This window comes from Canis aureus, chromosome 2, assembly GCF_053574225.1.
Source record: "Canis aureus isolate CA01 chromosome 2, VMU_Caureus_v.1.0, whole genome shotgun sequence".
Classification (NCBI taxonomy): Eukaryota; Metazoa; Chordata; class Mammalia; order Carnivora; family Canidae; genus Canis; species Canis aureus.
In genome coordinates, this window is record NC_135612.1 from 21,802,293 (window position 1) to 21,824,921 (window position 22,629).

Consider the following 22,629-nt stretch of genomic DNA (forward strand, 5'->3'; position numbering starts at 1 on the left):
AGTGTTCCTTTAATCATGTTGAAGAGTCACAAATAGGATTTTGAATAGAGTTGGATTCCCAATAACGGAATATTTGCTCTTTTGTCTATGAGTCAACATAGTTTATTTTTTGAGTTTTAGACAAAGAAACTAAAAAATAATGGCATACCACAGGAAACTGCTAAATTGCTCAATGGCTTATACTTAGGGGAGGGAGCTTGCTAGATCTGTTAATGGAAGTAGCTCATACCTACACAAAGAAGCATGATAATTAGGGCTATAACCATTCCTTTAACTTTACTTTAAAAATATACTTATAAACAGCATTTTTTATTGAAAAATAATGATGGTAAAAAATTCTAACAGTTCCATAGGCCTTCTTCCTAAAGACTATTTGTGTGTATAACTTAGGAATATTTTTTGTATATATTTTGAATATTTTTTGAATATATGTTTAATCTATTTTTTTCCATAGAACATACAATGCCTACACTATTTTGCAACAAACTTGTCTTTTATGTCTTCCATCTTTAAAAATTATCTTAATAAGATATCTTTTAAATACCTAGGGAATGATCTTGCATCAGTGTATGTCTATGTATATGCATTGTATTCATTACAATATATGATTTTTATATAGATATACTACAATTTATTCCCCTATAGGTGAATATGAAAATTGCTTCTGGAATTTATATACTTCAAACAATCTTCCAAAGACTATTCTTGTATATCCTTATCTTCATGTATTGAAATAATAGCTGTGGGATAATTTTGGTATATGCTATACAGAAGACTAAGAGACAAATTCTTGACTCTTTGATTTGATGCCAAAATGTAAAGTCTTGGAAGTTTATTCCAAGACCATAGAAACTGAGTTTAGCAAAACTATTATCATTTGAATGATCAGAAAACTTTGCTTGAAGGGAAATGGCGGGTCAGCTACTTGGGTTGTAGGGCAAAATGCCTTAGGGAAATAAGCCTTGGATGCAGTTCAAGTACTTATGAGCCTTTGGGAGCTATCCAAAGTACTGAGGAGCTGCCACAGGAAGCAGTCTGTTCCTGTAGACCAGAAACCTCAGTTTCCGTGTGTGTGTGTGTGTGTGTGTGTGTGTGTGTGTATAAAATGTCTCTCCTGCCTTGGATCTTGCCCTTCAGATTCTGACCACTTCTAAGTCAGCTATCACTCCTCAGCCTCTTCTTTGCCTGTTTTTAACTCATTCCATTCTCCATCACCCTCAATCCAAGTCTATTGTGCCTGTTTTTCCAACCAACATCAGCTGTGACTCACTCTTACCATTTAAGTCAGGATTTCATGATAAATAAGCTAAAAATGCATCACTAAAGTCATGGGAATTTGGCTGATTCCTGATAATGGTCTCAGTTTATATATCTATGTGTGTATATATATAGTCAGTTTAAAGTACATCAGAAGATAATACCAGAATATCTTGGAACATTCTATCTGGAGTCTGCTTTCCTTATTATAAAGAATGAACTTCATAATATAACAGAATGACTTATTCATATGTCCAAATTATTTGCAAATTTCTTCTAGAGCAAAGAATTTTTTCTTCCTCCTGAAGGCATGCCAATGGATAACTTCAAAAAGCCAAACTATTCTATTCTATTCTATTAGTTTTGAGATTCAGACCACTTAATACATTGGCTGTTTGTGAGGGAGTATCAGAATTCCTGGAGCTTTTCAGCTGGAAAAATGTAGTGGAGATATTTTTCTATATTTTTGGCTCACATATTCTTGGAAATCCTTTCACTAAAGTACTAGGTTATAGGAGATACGACAAAAGGCATAGGACAAAGGAAATCTCCCACCAGAGGACTCAGACTACTGGGGATAGGACAAAGTCTCATATATTTCTCTGATGATGATGAAAGGACGAGGTGGGGAGGAGAATCCTTGAATACAAGAATGAGGACACATAGTCAATATTGACTGGACAAAAGAAAGTTATTAGTTAACATGACTGAACAGTCTAATAATGCACTTTAATTCACAGGCTTCAGATACCCACTATCACCTAGGTTGTCTATTTATTATTTATTTTCATCTTTGCTTCATTTGTGTTGACTTCCATCTCAAATATGTGGTCCCTGGATGACCACAAAAGCTTTAGCCCTACATTCTCCCAGATTCAAATTCAATGAATCCCTTTTCCTACTCTAGTGAAAGTCTAAGACTAATTACTGTCCTGTTATTTTTGCTTTTAGTCACATTGCTTATCCTCAATCACAGTAGATGGGGCATGGAATTTACTATCTATTTATTTATGGATCTCTTCTACTCTGGATCTGGTGAGAAAGTTGATTATCCCACTTATAACAAATTCAGGGATTTCTTATCAAAAGAATGCAGACTGGCCAATAACAAAAACAAAGATAAAATAAGAATAAAAATAAAATACACTACATAATGGGAAGTAGAAAATATACTAAGGGGAAAAACTGAGTAGTGATTATTTAATAATATATTGAAAAACTAACATTTATTAAATGTTTTAATTTTTTTTAGATTTTATTTATTTATTCATGACACACACACACACACACACACACACACACACACACACACAGGCAGAGACATATAGGCAGAGGGAGAAGCAGACTCCATGCAGGGAACCTGATGTGGGACTCGATCCCGGGTCTCCTGGATGACACCCTGGGCTAAAGGTGGCACTAAACTGCTGAGCCACTGGGGCTGCCCAAGGTTTTTATTTGTTTTGTGCCAACTGTTCTTTGCTAGGTTCTTACTAGGTAGGTATTTTTTTTTATTTTAATAATCATATATAATTATAAAAATGAAGAAATTCTATCTTTTTGTAAAACAAGATATAAATTAGTTTTTTTTTATGAACAAGATAGTTACATTTTGTTCCCAATTATCTCTCCCTTTTCTCAAATTAAAGGATTCATTAAAACAAGTGAAACTTGTTCACAGAAACTTATAAAACCTTAGCCTGGGGACTGACATTATGCTTGCTAAAAACAGATATGAATACTTTGTTTCTTCCAAACTTATCATAGGCTTTCAGAATGCACAATGTATAAATAGTGACTTTTTTTTTTTTTTACCTGGAGAATCCCTTAATCATTCTCTTCCACAATGGCAGGGCTGGACAGTATATAAGCAAAATCGGCTCATTATATTATCCACATAAATCCATCTACAATGGTACTTGATTATTAAGATCAAAGTAACAACCTATATAGGTTGTTTGTATTGTTGGTTGTTGTATTGCTTCCAAAGCCATCTTTTCCTTCAAATTGCCACTGGAACAGAGCAATAATCAGCCCCTGCATTTGGCTCTTTGGATGAACAGGAAACAGTATTACTTTATACTACTTGTCTGTTGTCCATTTTCATTTATTTGTTCCTACTATCCTATACTCATTCTGTTTTTAATACAACTCTGCTAACAATTCTCTTTTCTTCTTCTTAACTTAGTTTTATACCATATCCAATACTTCATTATGATGCTTCAGAAAATTCTCGTCCTGGCTTCACATCACAGTAGTAACATTTTTGAGGTTGCTGGTTGCCCACAATTTTCTTAATTTGATTTTTACACTCTCTTTATAGTATAGTAATACTTAATATCTATCATCTACAGTCACCAATTTCTTATTTTATATGGTACCTTTCAAGTTAAATAACTATTTTATCATTAAGAAACTCAAACTCTGGGCAGCCCGGGTGGCTTAGCGGTTTAGTGGCTGCCTTCAGCTCAAAGTGTGATCCTGGAGACCCAGGATCAAGTCCCACGTTGGGCTCCCTGCATGGAGCCTGCTTCTCCCTCTGCCTGTGTTTCTGCTTCTCTCTCTCTCTCTCTCTCTCTCTGTGTGTGTCTCTTGTGAATAAATAAATAAAATCTTAAAAATAAAAAGAAACTCAAACACTGATTTGGTTTACTTGAGGAAGAAAATGAATAAAAACACAAAACTAGTGATTAATAAGTAGAATTCTCATCTCTTTGAGTTAATTCTTAAACAATAGAAGGTATCTAGAAGACTGTTGATACACACATATATTGCCCTTTTGAAGTATATTTTCTATACACACTTGTGCAAAGAGATACTAAGAGACATTTTAAAAATATAACTCAAAAATAAGTAACAGGATAATAGGAATTTCTCAATAATTCACACTGAAGTAATGTTGGAAATATAAGAGTAGTTAAGGAAATAATAAGGCTGGAAGAGAAAAAACCTAATAAATTTTATGGGGGAGAAATTGGAGAATTAATGCAAGCTTATATACATCTTATTGTTCTTAAATTATTTCAAAAGTATTAACCTTTTTATCTCCCTCACTACATTGTATTTTCTTTGTGTATCAGGATCATAGAATTTGACCTTTGAAATCCTAGGTCTTTCTGTATGGAGATCAAATTTAGTGGGTTTTGAATATTAAGACTAGGAAGATAGTCAAATCAACTGAATGAACTATATCTGTATCTGTCCACCACTGGAAACCAAGTAACAATCTAATACACAGTCACTTAAGTTATTTATGTGACTGTGACAGGATAACATTTATTAATATCCTGCCTTATCTGAATCACCATGGGAATCCTGTATTTTGTGATGAACCTTCAGAGAGGAGGAGTATTCTAGACAGGCAGCAGAAAAGAGTGGTTATTTGCTTGGGCCCTAATGCCAGACTTCCTGGCTTAGGGTCTGGAGCTGCCACTGACTAGATGTGGGCACTTGGGCAATTTACTCAACCTTTCCATAACTTTAACTAGAGATTATAATGGAATTTATCCTATAGCATTGTTTGAAGAATGAAATGGGTTAATAGGGTAGAGTTTATAGAAACGAGACTGCAACTTACTAAACTTTAAATAAGAGTAAGCAATGATTATAGGTAGGGAGAAGAGGAAAGGTTTGAGAAATAAGTTAACATAATATACCAAATAAAAAATCAAGAGAAAGAAAAAGAGGCAGATGGAGTTGGAAGTGGGGAAGACAGGATAAGAGGAAAATTTGGTGAAACATTTTGGGGAATGATAAAATGTGAAGAAGACGGGCTTCTCCAGAGCAGGAAAGGAGATAACAGAGAGAAAACAGGTAGAAAATGTTGCCAAGATTGATCATGAATTACATTTTCTTTAATATTCTCTGAGAGCCATGAATAAAGAATGGGACTGCTTTGTAGATTTATCACATGGAGGGAGAGGATTTGTGTAAATTGGATACTGTTTTAGAACTAAGCCATATAAATTCTCACTTTTATAGGTTTTATTTATATGTTCCTTGATTCTCTGTCTTTGCTGTCCAGTCCTTTTGGTTATTGAGTTAAAGCCATAACCCTCAGAAAATATGAGTGAGAACAGTAATGCAGAGCTTATACTTCGAGGCTCATGGTAGAGAGAGGGCATGAAAACAAAGAGCCTTTTAGCCCCCTTATGAGCTTATAGGTGTTGAGCCAAGGAAATTGATAGGCACATTTTACCGTGATCACTTTCATTAGAAGAGTTCAAGTCCGTCTGAATCTGGAGATGCCTCCAGCTGCTTTTTCAATTGTTTGTGTGATACTCTTTACCATGGTTAGTATAGAAAACCAATTTCAAAAAGCAGTGTAGCTCTGATATGATGCTAATAAGAATGAATTTTAATGGCTTTTGGGAAAGTAAAATAACATATACATTAAAATTAAAAATCCAGATAAACTTTGTTCCATTGATCCAATATCTGGACATCAATTCTAGAAAAATAAAAGCACAATAGGTAAGAACATAAATATATATATACACACAAGGAAGTTAGAACTATGTATGGATGAAGTGAAAAAAATTAACAGGCACATATATGATCTCAGTGTGTAGAGATAAAATTGAAGCCTATCTCAAAATACAAGAATATGAGCAGTATAATATTAAGAGAAAATGTGTAAAAGAAAATGCAACCCATAATTTTACTGTTAATACACTAAAAATGAATATGCAGGAGCACCTGGTTGACTCAGTCAGTTAAGTGTCCAACTCTTCATTTCAGCTCAGATCATAATCTCAGGGTTGTGAAATGCAGCCCAAGTTGGGCTCCTTGTGAGTATGGAGCCTGCCTGACATTCTCTCTGTCTCCCTTTGTCCCTCTCCCCTGCTCGCATGCTTGCTTTCCCTCTAAATAAAGATCTTTTAAAAAAATTAACATATATTTGAAGAAATTATCAATAAAATGAAAAGGTAACCTTTGGAATCAGAGGAAAAAATTGCAAAATATGCATCTGATAAGGTGTTAATATCCAAAATATATAAAGAGTTCATACAACTCAATAGCAAAACAAAACCAAACTAAAAAAAAAAAATCCAATTTAAAAAGCGGGCAAAGGACCTGATTAGATGTTTTTCCAAAGAAGATATTCAAATGGCCAACAGGTACATGAAAAGTTGCTTAATGTCATTCATCATTAGGGAAAAGCAAATCAAAACCACAGTGAGATATTGCCCCACACCTAATAGAATAGTTTTTACCCAAAACAAAAGAGATAAATGCTGGTGAAGATATGGAGAAAAGGGAATCCTTACAGACTGGGTGGGAATGTATATTAGTATAGCCATTATGAAAAACAGTATTGAGGGTTCTCAAAAATATAAAAATAGAACTGCCATATGATCTAGCAATTCCACTTCTGGGCATAAATTAAAAGGAAATGATCAAGGCATATCTCTACCCACATGTTCACTGTAGCATTATTTATAATAGCTAAGACATGAAAACAATCTAAATGTCCATCAACAGATGAATGGATACATACATACATACTGGAATACTGTTCAGTTGTAAAAAGAAGGAAGTTCTGTCATTTGTGACGACATGGTTGGAGAACATTATGCAAAGTATAATAAAGAAACACAAATACTGAATGATTTCACTTATGTGTAGAGTCTAAAAACAAAAACCAAACTCAGAAAAAAGGGATTAATTAGACTTGTGGTAACCAAAAGTTTGGGAGTGGTGGTGTGGGGAGAGGGGATTGGATGAAGGTAATCAAAAAGTACAAACTTCTAGTTATAAGATAAATAAATACTTGTTATGTAATCCACAATATGATGACTATAGTTAGCAACTTTCAAATATACCATTATGGTCATATTAAAAGAGTAGAACCCAAACATTCTCATCACAAAGAAGAATTTTTTTTGTAATTATATGAGGTGATGTATGTTAACTAAATAATTTGTGGTAATCATTTCATAATATATGTAAGTCAAGTCATTATGGTGTATACTTTAAACTTATCAGTGGGATGCATGCACCCCAGTGTTTATAGCAGCTTTATCTATAATAGCCAAATTATGGAAACAGCCCACGTGTCCATCAACTGATGAATGAATAAGGAAGAAGTGGCATATATATATACAATGGAAGGTCACTCAGTCACAAAAAAAGAATGAAATCTTGCCATTTGCAATGACATAATGGAGGTAGAGAGTATCCTACTAAGTAAAAGAAGTTCATCAGAATGTTTGTCAGAAGACAAACATCATGTGATTTGCCTCATGTGTGGAATTTAAGAAACAAAACAAGCAAAGAGAAAATAAAGAGAGGGAGGCAAACTAAGAAAGAGTCTTAACTATATAGAATACACTGATGGTTATCAGAAGGGAGTTGGGTGGGGGATAGGTTAAATGGGTGATGGAAATAAATGAGTATACTTGTAATGAGCACAGGATGATGAATAGGATCACTATATTGTACACATGAAACTAATATTACACTGTATGTTAACCAGAATTTGGATAAAATCTTAAAAAAGAGTATAAAAAATAACTTATACAATGCTGTACATCAATTATATCTCAATAAAACTGGAAAAAATAACAATAGAAATTAACTTTCAAACATTAGAGATGCACATTACCATAAGGTGAAAGTTAAAGATCATGCAAGCTTAAAAGGGGGGTATTGTTTATAATTATGGAGGGATGTTGCCAACTGGGATGATCCTGAGCAAAGAACATCTAGTTATCCTACCTATAATTTGCCCACAGCTGCATGAATATTCAAAACCCCACACAGTTGTCAAGACTACTGAGTTTTAGTTTCTCTGAGCCTTCCAGATAATCAAAAAATGTTAGAATTCATAAAGAGCTTAGAGATATCCTCTAGTTGAGTTACCTAAGTTTATAAAAGAGAAGACTGAAGCTCACATAGGAAAAATGACTTGTCCTAGGTCACACAATTCTTTGGCACTAAACTTATTTACAAAACCCAGGAGTTTGATACACAGTGTAACACTTTACTATACAATTTCATAAATAGTAGGAATACTATAAAGGCACTAGCATCTTTGGGGTGCCTGAGCGGCTCAGTCAGTTGAGCAGCTCTTGATTTTGGCTCAGGTCATGATCTTGGGGTCAGAGAATCAAACCCCACATTGAGTCTGCTGAGATTCTCTCCCTCTTTTTCTGCCCCTCTCTTCTTCAAATTAAAAAAAAAAAATCTTAAAAAAATTCTAGCAGCTTCTTATCCAAAGTCAGGATTTCTTGTTTGGGGGTAGATGGTGTTTCCATGTCAGGAATCAATAATGTAAGGTTTTCATTACAAAGTTATTAAGATCAGCCAAGAACAGGGTTTGTATATCTGAGCATAGGACACCTGAGTTTTTATCATAAGTCTCCCATCCTTTAATGAGGTTTACATTGCATCATTTGTGCATGAAGATTAACCACTGGTTCAACAGTCAGATATAAATAGTGCCAGTAGCAGATTCACATGGTTCCCAGAAAGATAGAGACTATGTTTATAGTCCAAAAGCATCACAAAGATATATGAGCCAGGTGCCAAGGAGACCTAAAACTCTGCCAAAGACATTTAACTTATTATTAGCCCAGAAGAAGCTTCCAATGAGAAGGTCGTGGCTTGAGATGCCCAGAGTGTAAATGATTCACCCAGGATCCTATAGGGTCAGAGTAAGTAAATAAAAATGTTGGTGGTCAGGAGTACTGAAATTTTAAGTGGGTTAGCCAATGTAAGCCTTTTGAGAAGGTGACATTGTGGCAGGATAGAATAGAAGATACAAGATAAAGGATAGGATAGTGGATACAGAGAAGTCCCTATGTTCATTATTTGATTTTGTGAGTGTGAGTTCCAGACTTAGACTAGCTGGATTTGAAATCTGAACCCACTACTTTGAAAAAGTGACTTAACCTTTGATGCTGAGTTGTCCTAATCTATGAAATGGGGGAAATGAATTGGCCTTACCTTTAAGACCTTCAAGTTGTTGTATAAATGAGATACTACTCATGAGTAGCAAGCTTGGAATAGGGCCTAATATGCAGTCTGCAGATACTAGATATTAGCTGTTGTTGTCACTGTCTGCAGAAGCAGCCTCAGGACAAGCAATGTGCCAGGGACCAGCACCACGAAGGCTGGCACTGGGGCGGCTTTCTCAGTCTCACAGCCTTCAATGCCACATCACTTCCATCATTACTTTGCAATAGGAACATATTGCAGCAAAAAAATCAAAGCCTGTTTTCTCTTCCTTCTAAACTTCTGATGGGCTCCCAAAGAGAGACAAAAGTTTTTCCTCTGTATTTGCCACCCATAAACTAATAGACCCAAAAAGGGAAGAGCATTTATTTATACCAAGGATATTCTTGCAACATAGATTTTCTTAGAGTTGCCAAACTCCTTAGTGCCCAGATCCAGATATCTTGGTATTTGTACAGTACCTAGAATAATTCCTTGCTCAAAGTTGCAGATTAATATATATAAATATGATACATATGAATTTATAAATGTTTAACAATTAAATCATTGAAAGATTATAAATATGGGAAGAAGGCTGGCATTGAAAGAATAAAACTACATGGGGAGTAAAGCTTGTAAAGCCTGATTTGGTTAATTTAAAAAATACATTGAGACGAATGGAAATTACCAGCAAGAGGATGTGGAACCATCTGGAAAAAAGAAACTGAGAGACATTAGCCTAAAACAAGAAAGATGCCTGGAGTGAGAAGGGAATGAAGCAGAAATATAGAGAAAAAGAATAGAAAGTGGCAAGGAGATGAGAAGATGGAAAATAGGTACAAGAGGCATAGAGTTTTATAGGAAGATAAAAACAGTAGATTGAAACAACTGGGTTTTTGGCAACCAGAAAAAAGATAATGAGCATGACAAGCATGAAGCTGCACTGAATGTCTGTTCACAGACTATTTGTGACTCACTGATGCAGCTATTTCACAAGAGATTTAAAAAACTATTTGAGAGAAAATTAAGGATATTGTACACATAGGACTTTTTTATGGTTCATAATGATTATTTACTTTTTGTTACAACATATAAAACTATTATAAACTATGGCAACGATCTTCCTTCAAAATTTTGTGTAAATTGTTTTATTCTATATAAAAAGCACATCAGATTGGAAATGTGTGGAAGGGATGCTTCTCGCATTCAGTTTTATGTCCCCAAGCTAATTCCACTTCCATGCCAAGTGGATGTTGGAAATTTTCCGTTGACTATTACACAAATTTCAAAAAGCCAATCCATTGAGTCAGAGGATAGTTTATGGCCCATTAACAATACATTTGCTTCTCAGAACTGTAAACACGGCCTTATGGATCTTAATGTAATTGTTTAGGACGAGCGTGTTGGCAAGAACTGTTGGAGTCTGTTGACACAGTCTGGAAAGCAATGTGTTTTAAGCAAATCTGCAAAATGTTACCAACTCATTAAGCTAAGAGCTTTATGCCTCAGTGTTCTAAAGTAATTCTGTAAGACACATCCGAACAAGGCTGTATATCCATTTCTGGTTCTGCCATGATTGATGTGAATATAAAAGGGGCTGACTATATTTCTCATTGCATTATGCTGATGGTGTTTCATCATTATTGTTGCTTTTTTTCTTAAACATTATTTTTTCATTCTGTTATAGAACTAGAAGAATACAGAGGAGCATTTATATGCATTCTATGGAATTGATTTCACTGTGTTGAAATATGCCATAGGAAGTGCAAAGGTGCATCCAAAACTATGTTCCACAGATGTAGTACTAACACAGATACACTTCCACTCTCCTGTATGTTCCTTTAAAATTCAGTCTTCCATGGATCCTTGCTACCAGAAGAAATTTTAGATATCATACAGTCCAACCCTGTCCCCACTGAAGCAACACTTTCTAGAGTATGTCTGTTGGAGAGACTAAAATTCAGTACATTTCAAGTAAGGCAGTCTTGATTCAGTTAAAGTGTTTTCAAGCACAAATGGAAGAAACATAATTCAAACAAGGGGAATTGGTTCCTAAAACTGAAAAATTCAGCAGTGTTTCTCATTTGCAGCATGGGTGGTTTGAAGGTCTCAAAGTATATTACCATCTCTCTTCATCTCTTAATCTTGCTTTTTTTCCACATGACTTTCTTCTCTGTCTGCCTTTTCTTTGAGGTACCACTCAGGAGTCAGCATTACATCTTAATATCTCCATGGCCAGCACAAAGGGAAATTCTGTTTCTAACAATTCAAGTCTAAAGTTCTGGATTTGAGTGTAGCCAAATGACTTGCATCACAAACCCACCTCTAAACCAAACACTGGACCCAGGGAAGAAGAAAGATATGGAATGCTCAAGTTAGGTCATGAACTGACACAAGAGGCAACCACCAAACCAGGGCGATTTGGTCACATAACCGATCTGGCCTAGATTATTTACAATTGTTTTCTTTCTTTCACTCTCACCAACACAGTGAGGCACAATTCTCTCTTTTACCTCAACAGTCGATTCCTTCCTTTCTACTGATACTGCCTTAATTCAAATTGTCATTGAGACTTTCCCTGGCACTATATTTAGAGATAGACTGTCTCTAGTCTTCTCCTCTTTAAACTGTTTATACTGTTGCCAGAGTGATTAAACTCATATTTCTCTTCTGCCCCACACCAATCCAGCCATCCCTTTTAATATCTTTCTTTTTCCTTCTCAAACTCTACCTTAAGTCAAGATTGGTATTTCTCTCTTCCACTATCCCATAATTTTCTCTATCTTAATTTACATTAGGTCTTAGTTGCCTATGTCCTCCACTGGATTATGAGTAGTTAGAAGGCAAAAACCATACCTCATTCATTTTTATATCCATAAATATACTGAGCCTGAGGTCTTACCCAAAGTCTTTCAATAAGTGCTAGCCAAATTTAGTGAAATATGGAACTGTCCAATTTAACAATAAGTGTTTTAAGAATGCAGTCTGGGCCAAAGTACTCAAGGAAAGGCACATATATTGGTATGTAAGATTTTATACCTTACTAAGTGAGAGCCAAAGGTAGGTCCCAGTGTCTGCTCAACATCAGGAGATACTTTTCCATGGGTCTCTTGTATTTCTATAAATCTTGCAGGTGAAACACTGATGGCTTAATTCTGATCTATATTTTCAAAGATGTTTTTTTTTGTTTTTTTATTTTTTTTTTCAAAAATGTTTTTATTGAAAACATATGGCCATTGAAAACAGAGATAGTACCTCCCTCTACTGCAAAATGCATGTTAGCTTATGGTGCATTATAAAACATTCACGTTTCCTTAGGGTTTCTGTTCTGTATGCAACCCACTGCATGTGGCCCTGAGTTAGTCCTCTTCACAGCATCCTGTGGGCATTGGGATTCAGGAAACTGATACAAGGAAATGGTGATTCTGTGGCTAGTTTATCTCAATGGATAGTTTAAACATCTAGGATAAGGTCAACAATTTGCTTATAATATCTATAGAGTATAGCAAGAACAAGCAGCAAATTGTCAAATTATAGCTACAGTTATTGACCACCTATTATGTATCAAGTGCATTAAATGAATTAATTCATTGCATTCTGTATTCCTTATTAAATACTACCACCACTTACCAAGTTGTATAAGCAGAACACCTGGGTTTCTTCCCTAAGTTGTCACTCTCACTTTCCTCTATGCCTAATTAGGCTTGTATTTCTAGAAATCTTTATTTTTTTTTAATTCTCTTCTTTTCATATCCACTATTTCTATCATAATCTCTCCACCCAGTTAATGAGATAATCTCTAGTCTTCTCTCTTCTCCCCATATTGGGATCCCTACCATCACTTCTGTGTACAGAATAAGAATAAACATTCAAAAATGGAAATAGGACAAAATTACCTTCTTAAAAAGACTAATGTTGACTTCCATTGCCCTCTGGATATAACCTATATTCCTAAACTCCAGCTGCATTTAACAGAGACTCTGAATGCTGTGCATTAAATTAAATAGAAATGTATTTCTCTCAGGTATCATTTTAGAGATAGACCATGGTGGTTCTTCTCATTGAAGTTACCAAGCAAGAACATGCTAAAATGATCATGATTTATCTAAGTTGTATACTTCTAGATAAGCCAGTTTTTCTGGTCTCTACCCCATCCCTCATGAGAATAAGAGTAGAAAGTTTTTGAGAAACCTTCTATTCCTGACTTTCTCTGATTACAGGAAAGATAATCTTATAGAAATTTAGTTAAGAAAATAATAATGATCTTTTATTACTGAACTATTCCCAAAGGCTGGGCATATAGGTCTCTCTGTGCCTTTTAACTAGTTTTATTTTTTAAATAAATATTTCATACTATCTAATCCTCTTCATAGTATTTGTGGAAGCAGGATGACTGTAAATAAATACATGAAAAATTTTTCTAGAATTTCTTTAGAAAGACATTTGCAGGGACCACTCTTAAATGGATAATGATAACAAGAGTTTGTTTCAGCTTTGCTGAGAGCTTGTGCTCTCAGAAGCAATCCTTGATGTATTTTTACAAAGAAGCAAAGGAGCATTGTGTCCTAATTATAACAATGATTGTACAGTTCTAAATAGGAACACTTGGTAACATAAGAACTGATTAAAAATGGTGGTAGTGGTAGGGAGGGGGCTTTGAATGCAAGGGAAATCCCAAATATTTATTACCTTTTATTCTTTTAAAAAGATATTTTAGTTGATATACCCATTGCCCATTTGTTTTCCCTTTCATCTTTGCAGGAACATGGAATCAGAAAATTGAAATCATCTACATCTAATTAAAATATACATGATCTGGGATGCCTGATTGGCTCAGTCAGTCAAGCATTTGCTTTTTGCTCAGGCCATGATCTTGGAGTCTTGGGATGGAGCCCATGTCTGGCTCCATGCTCAGCGTAGACTCTACTTCACCCTCTGTTCCTCCTCTGCTCATGTTCTCTCTCCAATGAATAAATACATTCTTTAAAAAATATACATGATCTGTTTCTACATATGTATTCAAATAGAGGTATAAAGCTTGGAGATAAGGGGATAAATTAAATCTTACATCTTGGAAAGAAAACTTCATTAAACTTTAAAGAAAGTATCTTGGGTGAGGGAGGGTGCATGCTTACTGACCTTAGGTTATAGAGAAAACAGTCTTTTTCTTTTTACATATGTTCTTGCAATTGTAAAAATTGCCTCATGGCATATAATATATTGACTTTGGCAGCTTGCATATACCTAGTCTTGCCAATACAGTTATTTGGAATTAAACTTTCTTTAAAATGTTTAATTGGAAGCCTTAAATTGCTCAGCAGACTCACAGCCCTATTGATTGCATGTCTCCCAAAGGGCACCTCTTGACCACAAACCTCCAAAGTGCTAATTGTTTTACTGCCCAAAGCTCTAAGTACCAAAAGGTTGTGAATTGACTTGATGCCTGACTCAGTTATTCATTTACAATAGATTTACATCACATATTATTATACAACAATCACAGACACTCTGGTGTTCAATTCAGAATGCCTGCCTCAATTAGTCCCAAAATTTATTTTAATGTGAAATGACTTGCCCCTTCCCAAAGATTTTGAAATCTGGAAAGTGAGGGTGATGGTGGTCAATAGGGATATATGTTGAGCATAAGGCCTAGAAGCAATGCTGACAATAAAGTTTTTTTTTTTTTAATGAAATTTGGGAGATGCTTGCATTCCTTTCACTTCTGGACTTCCCTCTGTCCTGCAAAACGTTGTGGATGGGGCAAGAGTGCAACATAATCCATAAGTAGTTTTGAACATTGACCAGGTATCCTTAGCCTTAAAACAAGATATTGAGTTTTGCATCATTGAAAAGTTATTTTAAAGGTATTTATTTATAAAGTGGGTAGAATGAAGGATATATAACCTCTATGACAAAATTTCCAATTAAAAGGAATATCTCACAGAAGGAAAAAATGCATGGGAAGCAGGCTGGCAGTAGACTTTTCAATTATGTCAAAGATTCTCTTCTCTTAAAGAAAAATATGGGTCAAACCAATATTTTATTTTTGCCATCAACTGATGTCAAAAGAAGCAAAAGATGGCATAATTATTTATGAGATAAAGATACATACTTGAGGCATGACAGGTTCATATGACCCACTTATCACCTTAAATACAATCTCTGTGTAGTTTGCATTAATCTATTGATCTGCTTATTAATCACAAACAGAAAATTGCTTCATTCATTTTTCAGTATTGAGCATAAAATGAAATTACCAAATAAATGTCAAATACCTAGCAAATTGGAGGCTCTCTGGCTTCAACCCTCACCTTAGTGTTTACTACTAATTTTATTTTATTTTATTTTTATTTTATTTTTTTTAATTTTTATTTATTTATGATAGGCACACAGTGAGAGATAGAGGCAGAGACACAGGCAGAGGGAGAAGCAGGCTCCATGCACCGGGAGCCCGACGTGGGATTTGATCCCGGATCTCCAGGATCGCGCCCTGGGCCAAAGGCAGGCGCCAAACCGCTGCGCCACCCAGGGATCCCTACTACTAATTTTAATGTGCTTTCTGATATAACAAAATAGAACCACTTACTCATCTGTAGGTATCCTCTTATGCTTGTTCACTTCCACGTCTTTGCTATTGCTGGTCTGTTGTTCTGGAAAACATTTTTTCCTAAATTTCCACTGTCAAAAACTTAACTATCTTTTAATTCCTCTTTAAATATCTTTTTCTTGGTCCACCACTGTTCTGTCTTGGGGGAGAGAAATGATTCAAGTAAGATTGGAAGAATACTATTTTCTTCCTGTTGTGCAAAGGGGCCTAAGAGCAGAAGTAGAACAGTTACAAGGCTGATGGGATAGCCTAAGAAAGAGACAATAATGACCTGGAACAGAGAAAATCAATGGAGAAGGTGTGAAATGGGCAGATTGCATATATATTTTAAAAGTAGAATTAATTGATCTTCCTCATGAATCAGATATAGACAATTAAGTTGGAAATGTATATTACAGACCCAAACTGATAATAAAGGAAGGCAACTGGATACAATTCTGGATCTCAGAGGAGAATGTCAAGGCTGAAATTAGGAATATGGTCATTAATAGCACAGAATACCTTTAAAAGACATAAGAATAGCAGCTATTATCTAGGGAGATATGTAGAGAGGAAAGGACTCTGAAAGGACCAGAAAGGCAAAATGAAACAATGGTCTGATTTTGCAAAATCTTAGATGCTAAGAAAATATGGGAAAATTATCCATTGATTCTGGAAGCCTGGAAATCACCTGGAACTTTGACAAGGTCTTTGATCAGAAAATTTTTACATAGAATTATGAACTGAAGTTCAGAAAATAGAAAAAAAAAACTTAAGTGTAACAACAGATGAAAGCTGAAAAATAGGACAAAACTAATTGGACAATGTGGTGTTGTGGCAAGTTTCTCTTCTTTCATATGGAAGAACATGTCCATTAACGATCCAGTGAAGAAAAGAAGACTGAAGATACAAGAAGAGGAAGTCAAGGCAGCACATGTTTTAGAAAGACTCTAAAGATTTGACCCAAGGGACAAGGAAGGAGGTAGTGGCCTTTGGCCACAGAAATGGCAGTCTAAAAAAAAAAAAAAATGGCAGTGTATCATTTTATTCTGAAGAAGAGAAGATAGATGCAGGGGTAGCTAGAGCACAGATTTCGTTGTGGGGATGTGAGAGCTGGGAATCAGATAGCTTCCATTTTTGTCAATAAAGTGCTGGTTAAGGTCTTCCAGCATGGGAGTTGCAGAACATAAACCTGACTCCTAGAGGAGAGAGGAGAGTTTTTAGGTGTTGCCTCTGAAAGTGGGAAAGTGAGTTTATTGCAGAAGCAGATAAAATTTCATGGGTACTATTGTGTGCCCAATTGAGATTTGAAATGGAAACTTCTCAACCTGATTTTGTGATTTTCTTCACTCACATTCAACTGCATCTGGAAAGATGCAGAAAAGATCAGATTGCTTTTTCACTTTACATTATAGTTAAATATTTACATTTCTTATTTTTCCTCTATATAATAAAGTGATAAAGAAGCAATATAAAAAATATACGATTCCATCTGTATTCTCCATAGCACTTAGCACATTGCAATCTCTTAATAAATTTATCAATATGTTTTGGAATGAATGAACATTTTCCTTGCTGTCTTTGCAAATCAGGTAAAGGTTTTTCTTTGTTTTTGTTTTTCTTTGAAAAAATTGAATACTATTATTAATCATTGTTAATGAAACGAATGCAATACAAGAATGTCAGGCTTTTAAAATCAGATTTAAAATAAAATACTTGGGTTTTGTTTTGTTTTGTTTTGTTTCTTGGGGTCTTTTTTTTTTTACATTCCTTTCAGTCTGTCAAGAATCTTAAAAAAATATGTCATATTGAATCTTCCAAAATTATATCCCAAGGTGGAGAAGCACAAGAGTGGCTGAGAGACAAAATAGAGATGCAGAACATTTCAGCAGATTGCCTCATTGGATTGTAAATGGTGTTGAGACAGTAGATAGTGAAGTCTTGGTGGTAGCCTGAATTTCTTGCTGCAAATGCCAAACTGAATCATAAAATAGCTAAAACTGTGATGCCTTCTTTTCAAGCAATGTGACCTGAAGCTAATCTTGATATGGAAACCTGTTTACATATTAACAGAAATCCTAACATTTAAAAGTCTTACTATGAGATCTCAAGTTGCTTTCAGTATTTTGGTAACTTTGAGTTAAAATATTGGCATAAATTCATAGTAAGCATAATGGGTTTAGGAAACATGTCTTCAAGACTTACTGTTTAGAAACTATAATATGCGTATATATTCACCACAACACAACACAGAACCATGACCTGTCACTTTGGGAAATGAAGGCTGGCAGTTGTTATTGTTTTCCCTTTAATTGGCCTTAAAATAATCCAAGTAAGTGATAGTATTCTCAAAGACTCATATATCTGACAACTTGTCTTTATCTGAAAAAATATAAGTTAAAATAAAAGAGCCAAAATGAAATGATGAATAGGAAAAATAACTAGTGAAAAGTATTTGGGGAATTATTTGGCTTTTCTTTCTCTTCTCTTCATGTCCGTAGAGAAATAGAATACATTAACTAATTAACTTTGATCCTGTTAAGGGAAACTTCAAAAAGAGAGATTTGCTTATGAAAATATAGTCTTATCATAACATGCTGCTTATGTACTTGTCAAGTTCTTGTACATGCACACAAACTAAAATGCCACCGTTCATTCAACTTACATTTATTGAATACCTATTATGGGATTGACAATGACTATAAACAAGGAACAAAAGGCAATATAAAGACAATGACTAACAATGTTCAGATTGGATGGTCAGTAAAGGCCTTGCTGAGGAGAGGATATTTAAGCTAAGATCTGGATGATAGAAGGGAGCAGTGCATGGAAAGGTCTGAGATATCTTTCAAGTAGAGGCAGTAGAGAGTAGCTTCAGCATTTTTATATGAGAAGATTTTAGGGATTTACTCTTTAAGAGGAGAACCAAGAGAGTCCTGGTATCCTATCATTGTATAACAAGCATACTTCTCTAAATCAGACTACATACCCATTTATTTTAGCTAGATAGTAGAAATAGACTAATAGAAAAAATATGATGATGTTAAAGCCCTCATTCAGTGTTTGATGAGTAAGATCCCTTCACGCTGCTCTCTGGGAAGGAAGAAATAGCAAATACAGGAGTCACAGGGTAAGAAAGCATCAGTGCAACTGGAGTTTTGGAAGAAGAGTGGTGTGAGAAGAAATGAAATGAGGTCAGGAAGGAGAGAGGCAGCAGATCATGTGGAGGATTGGGGCTAGGCCAAATTAAGATATATGTCTTTTATTTTGAGTGTAGAGAGCAGCTGTTGGAGGGTTTTAAATAGATGGATAATGTGATTTTACTTATGTTTATTTATTCTGCTTTATGAGGAAAGGATTAAAGATGTGCCCAAGAGAAATCAACTATATCAGTTGGGGCTGTGACATTGGCTGGGCAGTGATGAGGCTTGAATAGGTTGGAGACAATGCAGACTGAGACAGGATAGCTGGTATGGAGGCAGAGCATGCCAAGTGTATAAAGGACTGCATATTGGGAGGTAGCAACAGGGAAAATGATAGCCTCAGACTCTTAATCAAAACCAGAAAAAAAGTATATGTGTCTTTTTGTGTGGGTGTATGATTGTTGATAATTTATATTTTAATACAACTGTATACTAGTTAAAATTGATGTCATCAAGTTTCATTGTCTCCCAGTTATACTAATTTTGAGAGCAAGATATAATGTCAACATACTCAACTAAAGTACTTCCTTTGATTTGTTAGTGATTCCAGTGTAAAATAAATAATATAGTGAGCTGCTAAGGAAGAAAAATTAAAATAAAATTTATTAAAAAGTATGAAGTAATTTCTAATCTCTTTTGTATTCATTTGTGTCATTAGCTACCATATACGTTAAAAATTTATAATCTCTAGATAATTTTACAATTGTTGGAGGCTTACAAGATCTTAAATTTGAAACACAAAGCAACTAGGATATTTTTATATTATACCAGTGCACATGATATAATATCTTTTAAATATTGCTATATGATATTTACAAATATATGGTAGCAGACTGAAAAGCACTTCTCTATCAATTATCATTTTCTTTTACAGCAATTATGTGATTATGATTATTAACCCACTGAGAATACCAAGACTTAGGTTAAATGACGTGCTCAAGATTGCACAAATAATCACAGAAGAGCCTGACTCAAAACTCATGACTCCAGCTCTAAATAAATAAAGCTAAATAAAGCTACCTTTCAATTATAGGGAAAACGCTCACACACACAAATACAGAAGTAGGTTTTAATTTAGAAGTATGCTTATACATAAGCTAATTTATCATATCTACTAGGAAACATATCTACAACATATGTTAATGCCATTGGATGACAGTGATATTTCTGGATAAAATATAGATCTAAAAATATTTTGGAAAATTATAAAAAGAATTTGGATAAATAGGTCTTCTCTAGAAAAATATTAAAAATTTAAGTCTTTAATACATTTTGAATTAATTTTTGTCAGTGGTGTAAAATAGGGGTCCCATTTCACTCTTTTGCATGTGAATATAGTTTCCCTAAGACCTGTTACTGAAGGGAATATTCTGGCCCCACTGAATAATTTTGGCTCCTTGTCAAATATTATTTGACCATATATGCATGGGTTTATTTCTGGGTTTCCAACTCTATGTATTGGTCTATGTGTCTGCTTTTATGCCAGTACTATACTGTTTTGATTACACCAGGTTTGTAATATAGTTTGAAATCAGGAAGAATGATGCCTCCAGCTTTGTTTTTCTTCAGTATTATTTTGACTATTCAGGGTCTTTTGTGGTTTCATACAAATTTTAGAATTGTTTTTATCTTTCTGTGAAAAATGTCATTGGAATTTTTTTGTCATTGGAATTTTGATAGGGATTACATTTGAATCTATAAATGGCTTTGGGTAGATTGTATATTTTTGTTTGGTCGTTTTTTTGTTGTTTTTTTTTTTGGGTGGGTTCCTTCAAATTTTCATTTAAATTCCAGTTAGTTAACATGCAGTGTAGATTTCAGTGATTCATCTACATAAAACACCCAGTGCTCATCACAAGTACCCGCCTTAATACCCATCATGGATTTAACCCATCTCCCCACCCATCTCCCATCCAGTAACCTTCAGTTTTTCTCTATAGTCAACAGCCTTTTTCTTGGTTTGCCTTTTTTTTTTTTTTTCTCCTATGGTCATTTGTTACATGGGCATGTGGTATCTTTCCATATAATTGTGTCTTCTTCAATTTCTTTCAACAATATCTTACAGTTTTCAGTGTACAGATCTTTTACATCCTTGGCTAAATTTATTCCTAAGAATTTTAATTGTTTTTGATGCAATTATAAATGTGATTGTTTTAATTTCTCAGATAATTTGTTGTAGTGTATAGAAATGTAACTGATTTTCATAGGTTGATTTTGTATCCTATAAACTTACTGAATGGACGTTGAGTTTTGCCAAATCTCAATAAATTCAGAAAATGCATTTGACAAAGTTGCAAAGTTGTCAAATGCATTTGACTCACTCATGATAAAAAATCTCAATATATGAGATGGGTTACTGGAGCTTTATTAGTTTTGTTTGGCTGATTACTCACCATCCATGTAGCCTTGAATTTATACCCATGCATTTGAGGAGCAAATACTTTCTCGTGTGTTTACAGACTGGGTTTGGCAGTTAAAGACCTTCTCCTGCTGGGTTTGCAGACTAATGGGTCTGCTTCCAGGATTTTACTCAAGTGGGCCTAGTTCCAGGTCACATGGCTGTTTCTGGGTCTGCAGTTGGCAGGCCTATCATTAGAGACGTGGGCAGGCATAGTTCCTGCCAGATCCTGACTTTGACAAAATTGCCTCTGGGGCCTTTGTTGAGCATGGTGGGAGCCAGTTACAGGGCTGCTTTTGACAGACAGTGGGCCTATTGCCAGAAGCATAGATGGTTCCCACTGGGTTCCTGAGGAGGCTCCCTCTGGGTTTCTGGTGGCTCTCTGGGTAGGCAGGATAACCTGCAGAACTGTGGTAGAGGGAGCCAGAGCCAAGTCATAGGGCTGCTTCAGAATTTGCAGTCTCAGGATTAAGGTTGGCTGGCCAGTAATACTGGAACGGGGAAGGGGGAGGTACAGGTGGAGGGTACAGATAGGCATGTCTTCTGTTAGGTCTCTGTGAGAGTAGGATTAATTCTGGACTGGTGGTGGAGCAGGGCTGGAGCCAGGTCACAAGGCTGCATCAGGGTCCACAGTTGGGTCTGTAGCTGGAAAGCCTGTTACTGGGGCCACAGATAGGTGTGCTCCTCTGGGTTCATTGCTGGATGACACTGGTTGCTGGACCATGACCAAGCAGGGCTAGAGCCAAGTCCATAAGGGAATAAGGCTGCTTTTAAGTCAGCAGGTGGGACCATGTTTGTTTAGTCTGCCACCAGGGTGCAGTCCTGCCTTCCAAAAACAGCACTGTTAATACTGGACTTCAACAGTGTTTTAGAATCTCCTACCTGGATCCCAAAGCTCCCACAAAAGCACTTGTGTTGGTAGATTTCTTTCAAATCATTGTGTTAAAAATGAACTGAAGCCTGAAGATCTCCTATTCTGTAATCATGTTGAAATTCTTGTTATCGTGTTTTTTATACTGGAACTCTAGATACTCCCTTATTCTTGGATATATGGAATATTAAATAGCAAGCGTTGGTACCTTGAAGAACTATGTTCCATACACATGAACATATTATTAAATTATATTAGTCTCAATCTTCTCTTCTCTGTATTAGATAAAACCCACTTTGCTCTAACCATTTCTTTAATTTAAAAAAAAAACAGGAACAGAAAAAATTGTTGTTCATAATATGTCTAGTCCATGAAATAC

General features: G+C 35.2%; 1 long non-coding RNA gene across 26 annotated transcripts in view; it reads left to right on the forward strand.

Annotated features, from left to right (window-relative positions):
• Positions 1 to 22,629, forward strand: part of LOC144294167 (uncharacterized) — a 256,798-nt gene that overhangs the window by 202,373 nt on the left and 31,796 nt on the right. Inside the window, exons 8-9 of one of the 26 annotated variants that reach the window (XR_013361641.1) lie at positions 10,880 to 10,963; positions 13,954 to 14,160. The exons of 23 other annotated variants lie outside the window; for them this stretch is intronic. This is a non-coding gene — a long non-coding RNA (uncharacterized LOC144294167). Of the gene's footprint in view, positions 1 to 10,879; positions 10,964 to 13,953; positions 14,161 to 15,577; positions 15,826 to 22,629 lie in introns of those variants that run through there. 2 more of the 26 variants (XR_013361645.1, XR_013361639.1) reach the window with 2 other exon arrangements.